Source organism: Alligator sinensis, unplaced genomic scaffold (genome assembly GCF_000455745.1).
Source record: "Alligator sinensis unplaced genomic scaffold, ASM45574v1 scaffold50_1, whole genome shotgun sequence".
Taxonomy (NCBI): domain Eukaryota; kingdom Metazoa; phylum Chordata; order Crocodylia; family Alligatoridae; genus Alligator; species Alligator sinensis.
In genome coordinates, this window is record NW_005842059.1 from 2,492,506 (window position 1) to 2,498,736 (window position 6,231).

The 6,231-nt window shown below is 51.5% G+C and overlaps 1 protein-coding gene across 6 annotated transcripts in view; it reads right to left on the reverse strand.

The window, feature by feature from the left end:
- Nucleotides 1-6,231, reverse strand: part of SAMD4A (sterile alpha motif domain containing 4A) — a 172,663-nt gene that overhangs the window by 81,581 nt on the left and 84,851 nt on the right. Inside the window, exon 1 of one of the 6 annotated variants that reach the window (XM_025203510.1) lies at nucleotides 2,478-2,499. The exons of the other annotated variants lie outside the window; for them this stretch is intronic. The gene's annotated coding sequence lies outside the window, so the exon portion shown is untranslated. Of the gene's footprint in view, nucleotides 1-2,477; nucleotides 2,500-6,231 lie in introns of those variants that run through there. 6 annotated transcript variants of the gene reach the window in all.

A 6,231-nucleotide genomic window follows, 5' to 3' on the forward strand; every position in this document is an offset into this window, starting at 1 on the left:
GGGGGGGGGGGTCTATGGGGCAATGCACTCTCCACACGTGAGCAATTCCAAGTTCCTCATCCCAACTGGCCCATTGCTCGGAGGTAATGACTAAGGCCCAGGGGCTCCTAATGACCTCCGATGCAGCATCTAAGTTCAGCTCCTCTGCAATGCTTGCGCAGTCAAGGGCCTAAAAACGGGCTCTACAAAAGCCATGCTAACGAGCAGGGAGCTGCCCAATTTTCCAATTTAAAAAAGTAACCCAAAATCCACATTTTTACATGATCAAACTGAAACGCCACTAATATATAGAGGAGTGTACTTGGTAATCGTATTGATCTGAGACAAGAAGATGTTCAAAAAACTAGAACGCGTGGTTCCAAAATGTTACCTTTTATTAGACCAACTGGGAAATTGCAAAAAAATGGTCCTTTTCTGCAAGTTTTCGGGATCAAAGTCCCTTTGTCAGGCTCTGGGAAAAGTATAAATGGTACAAGATGGTAAGAAGTCCACATGGGTAGGAAATAAACTTAATTTTATTTCCAAAAATAATGCAAATAGTGCAAAAATGAAGTTTATTTCCTACCTATGAGGACTTCTTACCATTGTGTACCATCTATACTTTTCCCAGAGCCTGATGAAGGGACTTTGATCCCAAAAGCTTGCAGAAAAGGACCATTTTTTTGCAATTTCTAATTCTAATTTCTAATAAAAGGTAACATTTTGGAACCACAAGTTTTAGTTTTTTGTATGTCACTAATACATAGATATACATATAGTGGTGTTTCATTTTAATCAGGGGGAAAACGTGGATTTTGGGTTACGTTTTTCAATCCGAAAATTGGGGATTTTTTTTTTTAATCTGAGAAAAACAGGATCCCTGCTCATCACTGCTTGCATTTCAGTAGCTAGGGGCACACCCAGACCCATTGGCTCTTTGTGAGCTTTACTTGCAAAAAACCTTAGCACGCCAGGGCTTCAGGTGCCTCCAGGATTAGGCAGCAGCTGGGGTGGGGGTGTTTCACGTTCTGAATTTTGTATTTAGCTGCCTACAAGGGCTGTTAAATGAGACCAAGGCACCGAAGCCCTTCCATGCATCCAGCTGGGGAGGGTGGGGAGAGGCGCAGCAGGCAGGGTGTTGGCAGAGAGGGGTACGAGGGATTTTCTTTGCTCTTCTCTGCACCAGTGACGACGACTTGCACCCTTTCCACGCTCTCTCTCCAAAGAGCACTTGGAGGAAATTTCCCTAAGTGTCTCCGCAGGTTTCTTTCCACCTGCCTCTGAAATGCGTAGCACTGACACCATTCAGGGATGGATCCAGACCAGACATTTGTCCGAGCCACAACAGCAGCTCTCGCCCCGTTCTGGTACGTCAGCCAGGCTTCAGAGTAGCTGTCAAGGACTCACAAAATCATAAAGTGGGGCTGGAAGGGGACTCCTGAGGTCATCCCGCCCAACCACCTGCCTGAGGCAGGATCAGCCCTGTCCAACGATCCTCGCCAAGCCCAAATCTGAACGTGTCGACTGACACAAGGCACGTGTTCACAAGTGACGTTACCCTCCGCCGGCTGGTCAAGAGACCACGGAGGGGGCGGCCGCCCACACGTAAAGCCCAGCAGTACGGGCAACTTCTTTGGGAAGTTCATCGCAGGCCAAAAATCCGCATGGCGCGGCACCGCGTGCAGCTGTGGGACATTGGGGACCACTGCTCCCCGCCAGGTTACAAGAAGTGACACCTGCCTTTCTTTCCGTTTCCGTGACCTCAAACTGATGGGGTTATCCTGGGAGGTTGTGTGTGGAGACCAGCCATCAGGCCCTTCCTAGACTTGAGACGCACACCTAAAGCGCGACTCAAGGGTTTCATTAACGTTTTAATTAACGGAGTGTGCTTGACCCCTACTAGGAGCAGTTAATGTGTGTACACCCCGTTGTCCTTGGCTACACAAGGTGCTAACGGGTGTTTAAATATGCACTGGGTCACGTGCATGTTGCACACACTTCATTTTCGTGGTCCGTAGGGTCCAGGACTGCATCCCAGGAAACCTGCACCCATCAGTTTTCTGCCCGCACCTGCCCGGAGCACAAGGCACCGGGTTTTGCACCGGATGCGGACGGTGTGCCCGCAGCTGGAGGTTTCACACGAGAAGGCTGGCTCCGGCCTGCCCAGATACAGAACATCCCCGTCTCAAAACGGGAGCCCCGGGGACAAAAGCAGGAGGTGGAAACCGTTCAGATGCATCGGGGTTAGCATCAGTACGAGCTGCTGGGTCCGGCTCCTCCCCGCCCTGCGCGAGTTAACGGCAGGATTAAAATAGAACGATGTTATTCCACACCCATTTTGCAAAATATTTCCAGGGCTCTCTTGAGCACACGAATAATCCAGCAAAGGGACAAAGCCTACTCAGCAGCCTGGCAGCTGAGTCCCGACCTCACGCAGGGTCTGCTTGATGCCCATCCGGTAGCTAACCACCTACTCCCGCTCCCGGACAGCTCCCTACCTTACTGCCGGCTGCCGGGCCAGCTGTGCTGTCCGCCCGTCAGCTGCCCGCCTCCTCTCTGCCTTGCGAGCAAGCAACCAGAGGATGTCCCAAATTAGGATCCACGTCCCCCTGTGAAGAATGCAGCCGGGGCAGCTGAGAGCAGGCCCCGCGGACCCAGCAGTGCCCGCAGGGAGGGTACCAGGGGGAGGGCGCCGGATCGAGCTGCAACAGGAGGCAGGAAGCCGAAAGGCCTGTGTAGGAGAGAAAAATCCCGAGCACCCTGCCTCTGCGGCACGTGCCTTTCTATCCTTGTCCCCACCTGACATGCAACCCACAGAGCCTACCCGCTCCCTAAAATAACCGAACCCCACCTTGCGCTCCACCCTTCCCCTTGAGACAGGTTGAAGAAAGAGGCTCTAATTGTTTTTGGACTCAGCCTAAGCCCAGGAGAGAGGACTCGGAGAAGCGGGGTTTCAGGAAACCAAAATCACCCTCTTACAAGATCTACTGGCTTCGAGAAGCCTCGAGAGAAAGCAAAGGCCTTGTCCAGACACGGTGCGGGGAGCGGGGATGCGAACTAGACTGCGATGAGAAAAGGTCCGGTATGTAAACAGCTCCATAGACGGTGCAGGAGGCAGGGGCACCGCGGAGGCAGCTGAGTTCATCACCGAAGCACGGGAAGGACGTTTCAAACATGCTGCTTGCAAGCTCGGGAAGGAGCGTCCCCGGCCTCCAAGAGAGTCAGCAGTTCAAAGCCAGCAGCTGGGGCAGGCTGAAGTTTCCCAGTCTGCAAAACGAGCCAGGGACCTCGTCAGAAAAGGCCCCCGCTCAGAACAGGGCTGGCGGAGCATGCAAAAGCCATTCTGCTTCCCAGCCAGAACCGGGCCATGCCCAATTAAACTAATCGGATGCACAACACTTTCTGGAAAAAGGTTTGAGTTGGAGCCAAAGCTTCAGGCCCGTCCTGTTTGCCCAGCACTAGGTAGACCCCGAGGTACACGTTGCGATGAAAGGAGGGAAGGCTGACTGCCCAGGGAGACCAGACCAGCGTCCCGTCCTCTGCTTTCACAAAGCATCCTTGCTTCGCAGAAGAGATGCACAAAGGGGTGGCATTAATCTTATACAGACATCTAATTCCTAACTTGCCAAATGCTTGACTTTGCAGCCTAAATAACCCTCTTTTGTACACGGGCGGTTCCCCTCCTTGACCGCTGCAATACATCTGTATGACGGGAATACCACAATGACCACCCCAACTGAGCTGACCACAGCAGTTTTGTTCCATAAGGCCATCCCAAACTGGTTTTGCACATGGTTACTCAAGGTCTAAGCCAAGAAGAGGAATTCCTGAAGCCCCTGGCACGTCAGGTGGGACACGGCAAGGACGTCATTTTGAACAGGTGCGCAAAAATGTGACTGCACCTGTGCACCCATGGCTGCATGCACGGATACCGCAAATGCACAAGAAAATGAGGCCAAAGGACCTGCACATTCGTTCTAAGTGGTGGTTTGTGCTTGCAGTACAGAGGCTTGAAGACACAGCCGCAGGAGCGGTGAATGCCTCCAGCATTGGTAGAGGGTTTTGATTTGCAAGTGATCAGGAGGTTTCCATTTTTTTTAAATATTGGGCCTGTAGAGATAGCAGAAAGAGCAGCTGACGGCCTGACCAGGACCGAGTTTACCGCATCATACAAGAGGCCTTAAAAGGATACCCACACAGCGGTGGAACGACGCTAGGGAGCGTTGCCGTGAAATCATGCCCTGTCCACTTGTTCCCACTCCGCGTGCAAATGCCACGCAAACATCACGTGTCTGCCGTGAAGAGTGGCACTGGCCAAGCCCAGTGCTGGTCTAAATGCATGCACTTGACACTGAGAGCCTCGGAGAGGTCCTAGATCAGGGGCTGGCATCATTTGGGCAGCAGCAGAGCATGGTATAAGGCCATCCCTGGTGCCATGTCCCACCATTTGCCACCACATGCCATGGATTCCCTCACCTCCAAATGCTGCCGAACCACTGCCAGCATCCCGGCTCTGCAGGCTGGTTACAATCCCAGCAGGCCAGATCCAGCCCATAAGACTGGATTATGATGGACACGCTATGCAGGCGCCCAACAGTGGCATTGGGGAGCTTTTGGTGCACGTGGCTTGGGAGAGAGTGCCTTTGCTCTCACGTGGGCCAAGGCAGCGTAGACAAGCGCCTGAAGCATTTTAAAGGAACTTATCAGAGCAAACGCTGTCGCTCTGAAGCCAGGCCCGGAGCGCTTTGCCGCAGAGAAGCCTTATCCTGCAATGTCGCATGCAGGGGAGGGGTTTTGCTGAGGAAGGCAGGAAAATGCATCAGTGGGGCCGTGGGAAAGCAGGTAAAAATTAATGATTTGTCTTGTACAGACTAGACAACAGGTTAGAATGAGTAACGAGGACGATAATTACAGACGGAGGATTTTGAAAACTGCCCAAGGATTCTCAGAGTGACAGCATGCGTGTTTAAATACCGAGGCTGGTATTATTGCTGCACAATGGTAAGTCAGCTCATTTAAGGGGCTCCAGTTGTTAGTAAATGACACTTAAATTGCTGTTTTATTATACCCTTGTTTTCAGTTGAGCAACATCTCCCGGTTCTCACAAGTGCATTCCCATCATCGGTTCAGGCAAGAAATGGCTACGAGTTAGATGCACGCATCCAGAAGGTACTGGCTAGCTGGAATAATGTCACTATATTGCTAAATGGGGACTGTGCTCTAAGTGGGAGAAACGTGAAAAACGGTATTATACATTCAGCTGCGATCTCTCGCCTTGCAAGCAAAGCAGTGCTGAGCCTGGCTGGTAGTCAAAAGAGAAGCATGCCATGACCTACTACTTAGCCCTTTTATAGGCGCAGACTCCTCAGACCAAAGCATTGCTGCGCTTCATGCCAAGCGCTGACAGGTGCAAACTGCACTGTCCCAGTGAAAATCATGTCTGCTGGAGGGGTCTGCCCTGGTGCAAAAGGCCTGACCCAGAAGAGCCTTGTCCTGGGAAGTTCAGGTCTCCCAGGCTCCCGTGTTTGCAGGTCTTCGCAAGCTCCGTGTGATGTGATTAGCAGGACTGGGATGCTGCACGGGCTGTCCCTCAACTGAGGCATCAGTCTGAACGGCCAGATTATGTGCCATCAATTGAGATCCTGCAGCAGGCACACATCGGTGTACTAACCTCTGCGGGCCCATCCAACCTCCTGGACAACACGCTTCTGTCCAGCTGCCCCCATTTTGAGCCTGATAACTTGCGTCTGGCTAACGCACGCCCTCCAAAAAGGTATCTGAGCGGGATTTAAAGACCTCCAGAGATGAAGAATCTACCACTTCCCAGGTAGTTTGTTCCAATGCTTGCTCACTCTCTACGGTACAAAGTTGTGCCTTGTCTGCTATTTATCTGGCTTCGACTCCCAGCCATCAGTTCTTCTGCCTTTTGCTATTAGATTAGGGATCCCTTTTCTGGACTGTATTTTCTCCCCACAAAACTACTGTTACACTCTACCCAAGCCCTCCTTCAGCTTTCTTTTTGATAAAGTAAATGAAACCAGGCCTATCACATTCACTCCACACTTTCCATTAGATACAGAACTCGTTTCATGTGGGGTGCTGCTCTCCAGCTGTCGTGCTGCACCCCAGAAGTGGCTGCATTTTGATGGTGTAGCAAAACCCCCAGTTTCTCTCTTTTTTATTTATTTATTTTTAAATGCATTCCCTCCCCTTCCCCAATCATTTCTGACTTTTTCTCTCCCTCTCTTTTCC